Source organism: Cavia porcellus, unplaced genomic scaffold (genome assembly GCF_034190915.1).
Source record: "Cavia porcellus strain 051 isolate PalLab524CR breed Dunkin Hartley unplaced genomic scaffold, mCavPor4.1 scaffold_6, whole genome shotgun sequence".
NCBI lineage: Eukaryota > Metazoa > Chordata > Mammalia > Rodentia > Caviidae > Cavia > Cavia porcellus.
In genome coordinates, this window is record NW_026947489.1 from 56,246,524 (window position 1) to 56,262,469 (window position 15,946).

General features: G+C 55.3%; 5 non-coding genes across 5 annotated transcripts; all 5 read right to left on the reverse strand.

Moving 5' to 3' along the window:
* Positions 1-601: 601 nt before the first annotated feature.
* Positions 602-673, reverse strand: Trnac-gca (transfer RNA cysteine (anticodon GCA)). Its single transcript has one exon. It is a non-coding gene; the product is annotated as a tRNA-Cys (tRNA).
* A 2,656-nt stretch (positions 674-3,329) lies between these two features.
* Trnac-gca (transfer RNA cysteine (anticodon GCA)) lies at positions 3,330-3,401 on the reverse strand. Its single transcript has one exon. It is a non-coding gene; the product is annotated as a tRNA-Cys (tRNA).
* A 2,654-nt stretch (positions 3,402-6,055) lies between these two features.
* Positions 6,056-6,127, reverse strand: Trnac-gca (transfer RNA cysteine (anticodon GCA)). Its single transcript has one exon. It is a non-coding gene; the product is annotated as a tRNA-Cys (tRNA).
* A 5,418-nt stretch (positions 6,128-11,545) lies between these two features.
* Trnac-gca (transfer RNA cysteine (anticodon GCA)) lies at positions 11,546-11,617 on the reverse strand. The gene has a single exon. It is a non-coding gene; the product is annotated as a tRNA-Cys (tRNA).
* A 2,667-nt stretch (positions 11,618-14,284) lies between these two features.
* Trnac-gca (transfer RNA cysteine (anticodon GCA)) lies at positions 14,285-14,356 on the reverse strand. Its single transcript has one exon. It is a non-coding gene; the product is annotated as a tRNA-Cys (tRNA).
* Positions 14,357-15,946: the final 1,590 nt, after the last annotated feature.

Genomic DNA, 15,946 nt, shown 5'->3' on the forward strand with positions numbered 1-15,946 from the left:
ACACACAAACACACTCACAGACATGCACTCAGACACACACACACGCACGCGCACACACGCACACTCACACACACACCCACACAAGGCGTGTCTCCAAGCAGAAGTGTGTCACTTGACGGATGACACAAGCTTAGGATCTGACACTCTGGGGAGGCTGGACCAGCAGGAGAGCAAGTTGTTCACCCAGTGGGCCTCTTGATGACTCCCAAAAAAGTAGTGTCCATAACAAAATAGATGAAACATGCAGCACGTGAAGGCAACCAAATAAACAAAGAAACAAACCAACCAACCAGAAAAGCAAAGCAAAGCAAATAAAAGGAAAGCAAAGCAAAAAGAAAAAGAAAAAAAAAAGCAGGGAGAGAAAGGGGCAAGAACAGGGATGAAAAGGAGAAGGGTTAGTGAGGAAACTGCCTGCAAGGTCCTAGGTTCTATCACCTGTAGCCGAGAAAAGCAGGGAGTAAAACCCCTCCCGCAACCATGCCTTGTGCCAGGTACAGTCCTTGTCCCCAGAGACTTGGGATACCCAATGTAGGCAGAGAGTAGCCTGAGTGACTGGAAACAAGAGCCTTGTAGGTTTGGCAATAAAGTGGGTCACCACAGTAGGGGGCACCCGGATTTGAACCGGGGACCTCTTGATCTGCAGTCAAATGCTCTACCCCTGAGCTATGCCCCCACCTGGATAGGTGTGCGTAATAAGCACTGTAAAGCTGTGTAGACACACCTGCCTGTCACACACCTGACAGCTGAGCTTCAAGAGCCCGGCTGGCGTCATGCCCGCCCTGCCTCCCAGGCTGCCCTGACTTCCTTGGCACACCTGACCACCACGTCTTCTGCTCAGCAGCACTTCCCGGCCCCAGTCCCTGCCTCAGGCTCCGGCAGGCTTCAAAAGCCTGCCAGTCTGCACATACATTGGCCTCCACACTCAGCTCCAGCAGCCAGAGCAGCACTCCAGGAGGGAGTTACTCAGTAGACATTTTGGAGGCCGGGAAGGGTGGAGAGGGATGTGCCAGGGAGGGCCTGGGCTGGGGGCGTGGGTGGGGATGAGGGCTGGGCACAAGCAGAGATGCTTGGTTTCCCAGAGGACTCAGCAGACCCACTGCCTAAGGGACCTATGGCGGCTGTGCATCCACAAGGGGATTCCTGGCGTCCTCTGCTTCACAGACATAGCGGAGACCAAGATGTTGCTTGCGACCCTGAGCTGCATTGGCACAGACGCATAAAGGGTCACACTGGTGAAGCAAATACTTGGGACGCACGACCCTATGAGAAGCACCGTTCCAGGTCATGAGAAGGGACATCTTACCACCAAGCACTCTGGCAGAGCTGTGGAAGGACGGTGTGGGGGTCAAGACCCAAACTGCCTGTCATTGGCCGACGGGGATCTGGGGATCTGGGCCCAGACTGTTGGCTGCCCGGGCTCACAAGACAGTGGATGCCGCTTGCTCGCTGTGAAAGACCCTGGCAGCCCTACAAACTACCACAGCCCTCCATAGCTCTCGTGCAGGCCAGAAGAATAGGCAGCAGGGCCAGAACAATGGACGAGGGGCTGTGGCCCTAGATATCGCAAAGGATGGGGATAATGTGTCACTCCGGGGAACCTGGTAGGCACAAGACTCGGGGACAGAGGGAGCCAGCCATGGAGCCGGAGGAGTGCTACTGAGGTTGCCAGCAGTCACTTCTCTAGGAGCTCCCGTCATTGTACACAATGGAGATGAAAGATTCAGGGGTAGTGGACATAAACAGAAAGGACAGCAATGCAAGTGCACGGAGCCTAGCGCTAAGTCGAGGAGGACTGCAGCTGGATACAAGGACTGTGGTCAGGAGATGTCTCAGCGGTGGGAAGGGTGGGTGACGGGACGGTGTAAGAGAGGCGCTGACTTAAAGCCCGACCCATCCTCCTGCTCCTTACTTGCAGGGAGCATCTCAGCCTTAGGGGCACTCCAAGCCCCAGGATACTGTGCCCTCAAGGCACACGCAGGGAGCCCAAGTCAGTATAGGCCAGGGAGCCCCTGACCTGGAGTCAGGATGCTGTGAACACCGCGGAAGGGCTCTCCTCACAACTCACGTTGTCTAGGAAGCATGCTCTAGTCTGAGCCTTGCTACAGGGAGTGGACACCTTCCCTGTGGCCAGTCACCACCCCTCGGCAGTGCTGCAGCACCTCAGGGGACGCACGTCTGGCCTGGTCACTGCTTCACTCCACCCTCCCCTGCCTTTCCCACATTGTCGGGCTTCTGCAAGCCTGGCCCACGCCTGTACAGCAGGCCCACTGCTCAGCACCCATGGCTGAATGCACAGTCTTGCTGTTATTGACCTTAAGCTCGCCACATGCTGGGCACAGGGCTAACTGGTGCCGATAATTCTACCATTGAGTTTGCTTTCACATGGAATCACTGTGCAGTGGCAGGCCACTGTGCTTCCTTCTCTCATGTCAGCTTTCCTGGTGCTCTCCTCCAAGGGTTCTGAATCGAATCTGCCAGTGTCCCCTGGCTTCCTCACAAACTGCCTCGGAAATTGTGCCACCACGTAAGCTGAGTTGCTGCTACCCTGGCAAGTCCTGAGCAAAAAAGCCTGACAGAGAACACAGTTAGGAAATGCTCTAGAAATCCTGCCTGAACCGGCAAACTGCAAAACAGTAAACAGATGAAATGTGCATTGGGCCACCCATCCATCCATCTGTAAGTCAAATTGGCCAACCAAAGAAGACAGACACACACACACACACACACACACACACACACACTCACAGACATGCACTCAGACACACACACGCGCGCGCACACACGCACACTCACATACACACCCACACAAGGCGTGTCTCCAACCAGAAGTGTGTAACTTGACGGCTGACACAAGCTTAGGATCTGACACTCTGGGGAGGCTGGACCAGCAGGAGAGCAAGTCGTTCACCCAGTGGGCCTCTTGATGACTCCCAAAAAAGTACTGTTCATAACAAAATAGAGGAAACCTGCAGGACGGGAAGGCAACCAAATAAACAAAGAAACAAACCAACCAACCAGAAAAGCAAAGCAAAGCAAATAAAAGGAAAGCAAAGCAAAAAGAAATAGAAAAAGAAAAAGCAGGGAGAGAAAGGGGCAAGAACAGGGATGAAAAGGCAAAAGGGGTTAGTGAGGAAACTGCCTGCAAGGTCCTAGGTTCTATCACCTGTAGCCGAAAAAAGCACCGAGTAAAACCCCACCCCCAACCATGCCTTGTGCCAGGTATAGTCCTTGTCCCCAGAGACTTGGGATACCCAATGTAGGCAGAGAGTAGCCAGAGTGACTGGAAACAAGAGCCTTGTAGGTTTGGCAATAAAGTGGGTCACCACAGTAGGGGGCACCCGGATTTGAACCGGGGACCTCTTGATCTGCAGTCAAATGCTCTACCCCTGAGCTATGCCCCCACCTGGATAGGTGTGCGTAATAAGCACTGTAAAGCTGTGTGGACACACCTGCCTGTCACACACCTGACAGCTGAGCCTCAAGAGCCCGGCTGGCGTCATGCCCGCCCTGCCTCCCAGGCTGCCCTGACCTCCTTTGCACCCCGGACCACCACCTCTTCTGCTCAGCAGCACTTCCCGGCCCCAGTCCATGCCTCAGGCTCCGGCAGGCTTCAAAAGCCTGCCAGTCTGCACATGCATTGGCCTCCACACTCAGCTCCAGCAGCCAGAGCAGCACTCCAGGAGGGAGTTACTCAGTAGACTTTTTGGAGGCCTGGAAGGGTGGAGCGGGATGTGCCAGGGAGGGCCTGGGCTGGGGGCGTGGGTGGGGATGAGGGCTGGGCACAAGCAGAGATGCTTGGTTTCCCAGAGGACTCAGCAGACCCACTGCCTAAGGGACCTATGGCGGCTTTGCGTCCACAAGGGGATTCCTGGCGTCCTCTGCTTCACAGGCACAGCGGAGACCAAGATGTTGCTTGCGACCCTGAGCTGCATTGGCACAGACGTAAAAAGGGTGACACTGGTGAAGCAAATACTTGGGACGCACGACCCTAAGAGAAGCACCGTTCCAGGTCATGAGAAGGGACATCTTACCACCAAGCACTCTGGCAGAGCTGTGGAAGGACGGTGTGGGGGTCAAGACCCAAATTGCCTGTCATTGGCCAACGGGGATCTGGGGATCTGGGCCCAGACTGTTGGCTGCCCGGGCTCACAAGACAGTGGATGCCGCTTGCTCGCTGTGAAAGACCCTGGCAGCCCTACAAACTACCACAGCCCTCCATAGCTCTCGTGCAGGCCAGAAGAATAGGCAGCAGGGCCAGAACAATGGACGAGGGGCTGTGGCCCTAGATATCGCAACGGATGGGGATAATGTGTCACTCCGGGGAACCTGGTAGGCACAAGACTCAGGGGACAGAGGGAGCCAGCCATGCAGCCGGAGGAGTGCTACTGAGGCTGCAGGCAGTCACTTCTCCAGGAGCTCCCGTCATTGTACACAATGGAGATGAAAGATTCAGGGGTAGTGGACATGAAGAGAAGGGACAGCAATGCAAGTGCACGGAGCCTAGCGCAAAATCGAGGAGGACTGCAGCTGGATACATGGACTGGGGTCAGGAGATGTCTCAGCAGTGGAATGGGTGGGTGATGGGACGGTGTAAGAGAGGCCCGGACGAAAAGCCCGACCCATCCACCTGCTCCTTACTTGCAGGGAGCGTCTCAGCCTTAGGGGCACTCCAAGCCATAGGATACTGTGCCCTCAAGGCACACACAGGGAGCCCAAGTCAGTGTAGGCGATGGAGCCCCTGACCTGGAGTCAGGATGCTGTGAACACCGCGGAAGGGCTCTCCTCACAACTCACATTGTCTAGGACGCATGCTCTAGTCTGAGCCTTGCTACAGGGAGTGGACACCTTCCCTGTGGCCAGTCACCACCCCTCGGCAGTGCTGCAGCAACTCAGGGGACACACGTCTGGCCTGGTCACTGCTTCACTCCACCCTCCCCTGCCTTTCCCACATTGTCGGGCTTTTGCAAGCCTGGCCCATGCCTCTACAGCAGGCCCACTGCTCAGCACCCTTGGCTGAATGCACAGTCTTGCTGTTATTGACCTTAAGCTTGCCACATGCTGGGCAGAGCGCTACCTGGTGCCGATAATTCTACCATTGAGTTTGCTTTCACATGGAATCACTGTGCAGTGGCAGGCCACTGTGCTTCCTTCTCTCATGTCAGCTTTCCTGGTGCTCTCCTCCAAGGGTTCTGAATCGAATCTGCCAGTGTCCCCTGGCTTCCTCACAAACTGCCTCGGAAATTGTGCCACCACAAAGGCTGAGTTGCTGCTACCCTGGCAAGTCCTGAGCAAAAGAAGCCTGACAGAGAACACAGTTAGGAAATGCTCTGCAAATCCTGTCTGAACCGGCAAACTGCAAAACAGTAAACAGATGAAATGTGCATTGGGCCACCCATCCATCCATCTGTAAGTCAAATTGGCCAACCAAGGAAGACAGACAGACAGACACACACACACACACACACACACACACACTCACAGACATGCACTCACACACACACGCGCGCGCACAGACGCACACTCACACACACACCCACACAAGGCGTGTCTCCAAGCAGAAGTGTGTCACTTGATGGATGACACAAGCTTAGGATCTGACACTCTGGGGAGGCTGGACCAGCAGGAGAGCAAGTTGTTCACCCAGTGGGCCTCTTGATGACTTCCAAAAAAGTAGTGTTCATAACAAAATAGATGAAACATGCAGGACGTGAAGGCAACCAAATAAACAAAGAAACAAACCAACCAACCAGAAAAGCAAAGCAAAGCAAATAAAAGGAAAGCAAAGCAAAAAGAAAAAGAAAAAGCAGGGAGAGAAAGGGGCAAGAACAGGGATGAAAAGGCAAAAGGAGTTAGTGAGGAAACTGCCTGCAAGGTCCTAGGTTCTATCACCTGTAGCCGAGAAAAGCAGGGAGTAAAACCCCTCCCGCAACCATGCCTTGTGCCAGGTACAGTCCTTGTCCCCAGAGACTTGGGATACCCAATGTAGGCAGAGAGTAGCCAGAGTGACTGGAAACAAGAGCCTTGTAGGTTTGGCAATAAAGTGGGTCACCACAGTAGGGGGCACCCGGATTTGAACCGGGGACCTCTTGATCTGCAGTCAAATGCTCTACCCCTGAGCTATGCCCCCACCTGGATAGGTGTGCGTAATAAGCACTGTAAAGCTGTGTGGACACACCTGCCTGTCACACACCTGACAGCTGAGCCTCAAGAGCCCGGCTGGCGTCATGCCCGCCCTGCCTCCCAGGCTGCCCTGACCTTCTTTGCACCCCGGACCACCACCTCTTCTGCTCAGCAGCACTTCCCGGCCCCAGTCCCTTCCTCAGGCTCCGGCAGGCTTCAAAAGCCTGCCAGTATGCACATACATTGGCCTCCACACTCAGCTCCAGCAGCCAGAGCAGCACTCCAGGAGGGAGTTACTCAGTAGACTTTTTGGAGGCCTGGAAGGGTGGAGCAGAATGTGCCAGGGCGGGCCTGGGCTGTGAGCTTCGGTGGGGATGAGGGCTGGGCACAAGCAGAGATGCTTGGTTTCCAAGAGGACTCAGCAGACCCACTGCCTAAGGGACCTATGGCGGCTTTGCGTCCACAAGGGGATTCCAGGCGTCCTCTGCTTCACAGGCACAGCGGAGACCAAGATGTTGCTTGCGACCCTGAGCTGCATTGGCACAGATGCAAAAAGGGTGACAGTGGTGAAGCAAATACTTGGGACGCACGACCCTATGAGAAGCACCGTTCCAGGTCATGAGAAGGGACATCTTACCACCAAGCACTCTGGCAGAGCTATGGAAGGACGCTGTCGGGGTCAAGCCCCAAACTGCCTGTCATTGGCCAACGGGTATCTGGGGATCTGGGCCCAGACTGTTGGCTGCCCGGGCTCACGAGACAGTGGATGCCGCTTGCTTGCTGTGAAAGACCCTGGCAGCCCTACACACTACCACAGCCCTCCATAGCTCTCGTGCAGGCCAGAAGAATAGGCAGCAGGGCCAGAACAATGGACGAGGGGCTGTGGCCCTAGATATCGCAAAGGATGGGGATAATGTGTCACTCCGGGGAACCTGGTAGGCACAAGACTCGGGGGACAGAGGGAGCCAGCCATGGAGCCGGAGGAGTGCTACTGAGGCTGCAGGCAGTCACTTCTCCATTAGCTCCCGTCATTGTACACAATGGAGATGAAAGATTCAGGGGTAGTGGACATAAACACAAAGGACAGCAATGCAAGTGCACGGAGCCTAGCGCAAAATCGACGAGGACTGCAGCTGGATACAAGGACTGGGGTCAGGAGATGTCTCAGCGGTGGGAAGGGTGGGTGACGGGACGGTGTAAGAGAGGCCCTGACTTAAAGCCCGACCCATCCTCCTGCTCCTTACTTGCAGGGAGCATCTCAGCCTTAGGGGCACTCCAACCCTAGGATACTGTGCCCTCAAGGCACACGCAGGGAGCCCAAGTCAGTGTAGGCGAGGGAGCCCCTGACCTGGAGTCAGGATGCTGTGAACACCACGGAAGGGCTCTCCTCACAACTCACGTTGTCTAGGAAGCATGCTCTAGTCTGAGCCTTGCTACAGGGAGTGGACACCTTCCCTGTGGCCAGTCACCACCCCTCGGCAGTGCTGCAGCACCTCAGGGGACGCACGTCTGGCCTGGTCACTGCTTCACTCCACCCTCCCCTGCCTTTCCCACATTGTCGGGCTTCTGCAAGCCTGGCCCACGCCTGTACAGCAGGCCCACTGCTCAGCACCCATGGCTGAATGCACAGTCTTGCTGTTATTGACCTTAAGCTCGCCACATGCTGGGCACAGGGCTAACTGGTGCCGATAATTCTACCATTGAGTTTGCTTTCACATGGAATCACTGTGCAGTGGCAGGCCACTGTGCTTCCTTCTCTCATGTCAGCTTTCCTGGTGCTCTCCTCCAAGGGTTCTGAATCGAATCTGCCAGTGTCCCCTGGCTTCCTCACAAACTGCCTCGGAAATTGTGCCACCACGTAAGCTGAGTTGCTGCTACCCTGGCAAGTCCTGAGCAAAAAAGCCTGACAGAGAACACAGTTAGGAAATGCTCTAGAAATCCTGCCTGAACCGGCAAACTGCAAAACAGTAAACAGATGAAATGTGCATTGGGCCACCCATCCATCCATCTGTAAGTCAAATTGGCCAACCAAAGAAGACAGACAGACACACACACACACACACACACACACACACACACACACAAACACACTCACAGACATGCACTCAGACACACACACGCGCGCGCACACACGCACACTCACACACACACCCACACAAGGCGTGTCTCCAACCAGAAGTGTGTCACTTGACGGCTGACACAAGCTTAGAATCTGACACTCTGGGGAGGCTGGACCAGCAGGAGAGCAAGTCGTTCACCCGGTGGGCCTCTTGATGACTCCCAAAAAAGTAGTGTTCATAACAAAATAGAGGAAATCTGTAGGACGGGAAGGCAACCAAATAAACAAAGAAAGAAACCAACCAACCAGAAAAGCAATGCAAAGCAAATAAAAGGAAAGCAAAGCAAAAAGAAAAAGAAAAAGAAAAAGAAAAAGCAGGGAGAGAAAGGGGCAAGAACAGGGATGAAAAGGCAAAAGGGGTTAGTGAGGAAACTGCCTGCAAGGTCCTAGGTTCTATCACCTGTAGCCGAGAAAAGCAGGGAGTAAAACCCCTCCCCCAACCATGCCTTGTGCCAGGTACAGTCCTTGTCCCCAGAGACTTGGGATACCCAATGTAGGCAGAGAGTAGCCAGAGTGACTGGAAACAAGAGCCTTGTAGGTTTGGCAATAAAGTGGGTCACCACAGTAGGGGGCACCCGGATTTGAACCGGGGACCTCTTGATCTGCAGTCAAATGCTCTACCCTTGATCTATGCCCCCACCTGGATAGGTGTGCGTAATAAGCACTGTAAAGCTGTGTGGACACACCTGCCTGTCACACACCTGACAGCTGAGCCTCAAGAGCCCGGCTGGCGTCATGCCCACCCTGCCTCCCAGGCTGCCCTGACCTCCTTTGCACCCCTGACCACCACCTCTTCTGCTCAGCAGCACTTCCCGGCCCCAGTCCCTGCCTCAGGCTCCGGCAGGCTTCAAAAGCCTGCCAGTCTGCACATACATTGGCCTCCACACTCAGCTCCAGCAGCCAGAGCAGCACTCCAGGAGGAAGTTACTCAGTAGACTTTATAGAGGCCTGGAAGGGTGGATCGGGATGTGCCAGGGCGGGCCTGAGCTGGGGGCGTGGGTGGGGATGAGGGCTGGGCACAAGCAGAGATGCTTGGTTTCCCAGAGGACTCAGCAGACCCACTGCCTAAGGGACCTATGGCGGCTGTGCATCCACAAGGGGATTCCTGGCGTCCTCTGCTTCACAGGCATAGCGGAGACCAAGATGTTGCTTGCGACCCTGAGCTGCATTGGCACAGACGCAAAAAGGGTGACACTGGTGAAGCAAATACTTTGGACGCACGACCCTAAGAGAAGCACCGTTCCAGGTCATGAGAAGGGACATCTTACCACCAAGCACTCTGGCAGAACTGTGGAAGGACGGTGTGGGGGTCAAGACCCAAATTGCCTGTCATTGGCCGACGGGGATCTGGGGATCTGGGCCCAGACTGTTGGCTGCCCGGGCTCACAAGACAGTGGATGCCGCTTGCTTGCTGTGAAAGACCCTGGCAGCCCTACAAACTACCACAGCCCTCCATAGCTCTCGTGCAGGCCAGAAGAATAGGCAGAGGGCCAGAACAATGGACGAGGGGCTGTGGCCCTAGATATCGCAAAGGATGGGGATAATGTGTCACTCCGGGGAACCTGGTAGGCACAAGACTCAGGGGACAGAGGGAGCCAGCCATGGAGCCGGAGGAGTGCTACTGAGGCTGCAGGCAGTCACTTCTCCAGGAGCTCCCGTCATTGTACACAATGGAGATGAAAGATTCAGGGGTAGTGGACATAAAGAGAAAGGACAGCAATGCAAGTGCACGGAGCCTAGCGCAAAATCGAGGAGGACTGCAGCTGGATACAAGGACTGGGGTCAGGAGATGTCTCAGCGGTGGCAAGGGTGGGTGACAGGACGGTGTAAGAGAGGCCCTGACTTAAAGCCAGACCCATCCTCTTGCTCCTTACTTGCAGGGAGCATCTCAGCCTTAGGGGCACTCCAAGCCCTAGGATACTGTGCCCTCAAGGCACACGCAGGGAGCCCAAGTCAGTGTAGGCGAGGGAGCCCCTGACCTGGAGTCAGGATGCTGTGAACACCGCGGAAGGGCTCTCCTCACAACTCACGTTGTCTAGGAAGCATGCTCTAGTCTGAGCCTTGCTACAGGGAGTGGACACCTTCCCTGTGGCCAGTCACCACCCCTCGGCAGTGCTGCAGCACCTCAGGGGACGCACGTCTGGCCTGGTCACTGCTTCACTCCACCCTCCCCTGCCTTTCCCACATTGTCGGGCTTCTGCAAGCCTGGCCCACGCCTGTACAGCAGGCCCACTGCTCAGCACCCATGGCTGAATGCACAGTCTTGCTGTTATTGACCTTAAGCTCGCCACATGCTGGGCACAGGGCTAACTGGTGCCGATAATTCTACCATTGAGTTTGCTTTCACATGGAATCACTGTGCAGTGGCAGGCCACTGTGCTTCCTTCTCTCATGTCAGCTTTCCTGGTGCTCTCCTCCAAGGGTTCTGAATCGAATCTGCCAGTGTCCCCTGGCTTCCTCACAAACTGCCTCGGAAATTGTGCCACCACGAAGGCTGACTTGCTGCTACCCTGGCAAGTCCTGAGCAAAAGAAGCCTGATAGAGAACACAGTTAGTAAATGCTGTAGAAATCCTGCCTGAACCGGCAAACTGCAAAACAGTAAACAGATGAAATGTGCATTGGGCCACCCATCCATCCATCTGTAAGTCAAATTGGCCAACCAAAGAAGACAGACACACACACACACACACACATACACACACACACACACAAACAGACTCACAGACATGCACTCAGACACACACACGCGCTTGCACACACACACACTCACACACACACCCACACAAGGCGTGTCTCCAACCAGAAGTGTGTCACTTGACGGCTGACACAAGCTTAGGATCTGACACTCTCGGGAGCCTGGACCAGCAGGAGAGCAAGTTGTTCACCTGGTGGACCTCTTGATGACTCCCAGAAAAGTAGTGTTCATACCAAAATAGAGGAAACCTGCAGGACGGGAAGGCTACCAAATAAACAAAGAAACAAACCAACCAACCAGAAAAGCAAAGCAAAGCAAATAAAAGGAAAGCAAAGCAAAAAGAAAAAGAAAAAGAAAAAGCAGGGAGAGAAAGGGGCAAGAACAGGGATGAAAAGGCAAAAGGGTTAGTGAGGAAACTGCCTGCAAGGTCCTAGGTTCTATCACCTGTAGCCGAGAAAAGCAGGGAGTAAAACCCCTCCCCCAACCATGCCTTGTGCCAGGTACAGTCCTTGTCCCCAGAGACTTGGGATACCCAATGTAGGCAGAGAGTAGCCTGAGTGACTGGAAACAAGAGCCTTGTAGGTTTGGCAATAAAGTGGGTCACCACAGTAGGGGGCACCCGGATTTGAACCGGGGACCTCTTGATCTGCAGTCAAATGCTCTACCCTTGAGCTATGCCCCCACCTGGATAGGTGTGCGTAATAAGCACTGTAAAGCTGTGTGGACACACCTGCCTCTCACACACCTGACAGCTGAGCTTCAAGAGCCCGGCTGGCGTCATGCCCGTCCTGCCTCCCAGGCTGCCCGTCATGACCTCCTGTGCACACCTGACCACCACCTCTTCTGCTCAGCAGCACTTCCCGGCCCCAGTCCCTTCCTCAGGCTCCGGCAGGCTTCAAAAGCCTGCCAGTCTGCACATACATTGGCCTCCACACTCAGCTCCAGCAGCCAGAGCAGCACTCCAGGAGGCAGTTACTCAGTAGACTTTTTGAGGCCTGGAAGGGTGGAGCGGTATATGCCAGGGAGGGCCTGGGCTGGGGGCGTGGGTGGGACTGAGGGCTGGGCACAAGCAGAGCTGCTTGGTTTCCCAGAGGACTAAGCAGACCCACTGTCTAAGGGACCTATGGCTGCTGTGCGTCCACAAGGGGATTCCTGGCGTCCTCTGCTTCACAGGCACAGGGGAGACCAAGATGTTGCTTGCGACCCTGAGCTGCATTGGCACAGACGCAAAAAGGGTGACAGTGGTGAAGCAAATACTTGGGACGCACGACCCTATGAGAAGCACCGTTCCAGGTCATGAGAAGGGACATCTTACCACCAAGGACTCTGGCAGGGCTGTGGAAGGACGGTGTGGGCGTCAAGCCCCAATCTGCCTGTCATTGGCCGACGGGGATCTGGGGATCTGGGCCCAGACTGTTGGCTGCCCTGGCTCACAAGACAGTGGATGCCGCTTGCTCGCTGTGAAAAAACCTGGCAGCCCTAAAAACTACCACAACCCTCCATAGCTCTCGTGCAGGCCAGAAGAATAGGCAGCAGGGCCAGAACAATGGACGAGGGGCTGTGGCCCTAGATATCGCAAAGGATGGGGATAATGTGTCACTCCGGGGAACCTGGTAGGCACAAGACTCGGGGGACAGAGGGAGCCAGCCATGGAGCCGGAGGAGTGCTACTGAGGCTGCCGGCAGTCACTTCTCCAGGAGCTCCCGTCATTGTACACAATGGAGATGAAAGATTCAGGGGTAGTGGACATAAAGAGAAAGGACAGCAATGCAAGAGCACGGAGCCTAGCGCAAAATCGAGGAGGACTGCAGCTGGATACAAGGACTGGGGTCAGGAGATGTCTCAGCGGTGGCAAGGGTGGGTGACCGGACTGTGTAAGAGAGGCCTGGACTAAAAGCCCGACCCATCCACCTGCTCCTTACTTGCAGGGAGTGTCTCAGCCTTAGGGGCACTCAAAGCCCAAGGATACCGTGCCCTCAAGGCACACGCAGGGAACCGAAGCCAGTGTAGGTGAGGGAGCCCCTGACCTGGAGTCAGGATGCTGTGAACATCGCGGAAGGGCTCTCCTCACAACTCACGTTGTCTAGGAAGCATGCTCTTGTCTGAGCCTTGCTACAGGGAGTGGACACCTTCCCTGTGGCCAGTCACCACCCCTCGGCAGTACTGCAGCACCTCAGGGGACGCACGTCTGGCCTGGTCACTGCTTCACTCCACCCTTCCCTGCCTTTCCCACATTGTCCGGCTTCTGCAAGCCTGGCCGACGCCTGTACAGCAGGCCCACTGCTCAGCACCCATGGCTGAATGCACAGTCTTGTGGTTATTGACCTTAAGCTCGCCACATGCTGGGCAGAGGGCTAACTGGTGCCGATAATTCTACCATTGAGTTTGCTTTCACATGGAATCACAGTGCAGTGGCAGGCTACTGTGCTTCCTTCTCTCATGTCAGCTTTCCTGGTGCTCTCCTCCAAGGGTGCAAAATCGAATCTGCCAGTGTCCCCTGGCTTTCTCACAAACCGCCTCGGAAATTGTGCCACCACGAAGTCTGAGTTGCTGCTACCCTGGCAAGCCCTGAGCAAAACAAGCCTGACAGAGAACACAGCTGGGAAATGCTCTGGAAATACTGTCTAAACCGGCAAACTGCAAAACAGTAAGCAGAAGACATGTGCATTGGGCCACCCATCCATCCATCTGTAAGTCAAATTGGCCAACCAAAGAAGACAGAGAGAGAGACACACACACACACACACAGACACAAACAGACTCACAGACATGCACTCAGACACACACACGTGCTTGCACACACACACACTCACACACACACCCACACAAGTCGTGTTTCCAACCAAAAGTGTGTCACTTGACGGCTGACACAAGCTTAGGATCTGACACTCTCGGGAGCCTGGACCAGCAGGAGAGCAAGTTGTTCACCCGGTGGGCCTCTTGATGACTCCCAAAAAAGTAGTGTTCATACCAAAATAGAGGAAACCTGCAGGACGGGAAGGCAACCAAATAAACAAAGAAACAAACCAACCAACCAGAAAAGCAAAGCAAAGCAAATAAAAGGAAAGCAAAGCAAAAAGAAAAAGAAAAAGAAAAAGCAGGGAGAGAAAGGGGCAAGAACAGGGATGAAAAGGCAAAAGGGGTTAGTGAGGAAACTGCCTGCAAGGTCCTAGGTTCTATCACCTGTAGCCGAGAAAAGCAGGGAGTAAAACCCCTCCCCCAACCATGCCTTGTGCCAGGTACAGTCCTTGTCCCCAGAGACTTGGGATACCCAATGTAGGCAGAGAGTAGCCTGAGTGACTGGAAACAAGAGCCTTGTAGGTTTGGCAATAAAGTGGGTCACCACAGTAGGGGGCACCCGGATTTGAACCGGGGACCTCTTGATCTGCAGTCAAATGCTCTACCCCTGAGCTATGCCCCCACCTGGATAGGTGTGCGTAATAAGCACTGTAAAGCTGTGTGGACACACCTGCCTCTCACACACCTGACAGCTGAGCCTCAAGAGCCCGGCTGGCGTCATGCCCGTCCTGCCTCCCAGGCTGCCCGTCATGACCTCCTGTGCACACCTGACCACCACCTCTTCTGCTCAGCAGCACTTCCCGGCCCCAGTCCCTGCCTCAGGCTCCGGCAGGCTTCAAAAGCCTGCCAGTCTGCACATACATTGGCCTCCACACTCAGCTCCAGCAGCCAGAGCAGCACTCCGGGAGGCAGTTACTCAGTAGACTTTTTGGAGGCCTGGAAGGGTGGAGTGGGATATGCCAGGGAGGGCCTGGGCTGGGGGCGTGGGTGGGACTGAGGCCTGGGCACAAGCAGAGCTGCTTGGTTTCCCAGAGGACTAAGCAGACCCACTGTCTAAGGGACCTATGGCTGCTGTGCGTCCACAAGGGGATTCCTGGCGTCCTCTGCTTCACAGGCACAGGGGAGACCAAGATGTTGCTTGCGACCCTGAGCTGCATTGGCACAGACGCAAAAAGGGTGACAGTGGTGAAGCAAATACTTGGGACGCACGACCCTATGAGAAGCACCGTTCCAGGTCATGAGAAGGGACATCTTACCACCAAGCACTCTGGCAGAGCTGTGGAAGGACGGTATGGGCGTCAAGCCCCAATCTGCCTGTCATTGGCCGACGGGGATCTGGGGATCTGGGCCCAGACTGTTGGCTGCCCTGGCTCACAAGACAGTGGATGCCGCTTGGTCGCTGTGAAAAAACCTGGCAGCCCTAAAAACTACCACAACCCTCCATAGCTCTCGTGCAGGCCAGAAGAATAGGCAGCAGGGCCAGAACAATGGACGAGGGGCTGTGGCCCTAGATATCGCAAAGGATGGGGATAATGTGTCACTCCGGGGAACCTGGTAGGCACAAGACTCGGGGGACAAAGGGAGCGAGCAATGAAGCCGGAGGAGTGCTACTGAGGCTGCCGGCAGTCACTTCTCCAGGATCTCCCGTCATTGTACACAATGGAGATGAAGATTCAGGGGTAGTGGACAAAAAGAGAAAGGACAGCAATGCAAGTGCACGGAGCCTAGGGCAAAATCGAGGAGGACTGCAGCTGGATACAAGGACTGGGGTCAGGAGATGTCTCAGCGGTGGCAAGGGTGGGTGACGGGACTGTGTAAGAGAGGCCCGGACTAAAACACCGACCCATCCACCTGCTCCTTACTTGCAGGGAGCGTCTCAGCCTTAGGGGCACTCCAAGCCCAAGGATACCGTGCCCTCAAGGCACACGCAGGGAACCGCAGCCAGTGTAGGTGAGGGAGCCCCTGACCTGGAGTCAGGATGCTGTGAACACCGCGGAAGGGCTCTCCTCACAACTCACGTTGTCTAGGAAGCATGCTCTAGTCTGAGCCTTGCTACAGGGAGTGGACACCTTCCCTGTGGCCAGTCACCACCCCTCGGCAGTGCTGCAGCACCTCAGGGGACGCACGTCTGGCCTGGTCACTGCTTCACTCCACCCTTCCCTGCCTTTCCCACATTGTCCGGCTTCTGCAAGCCTGGCCGACGCCTGTACAG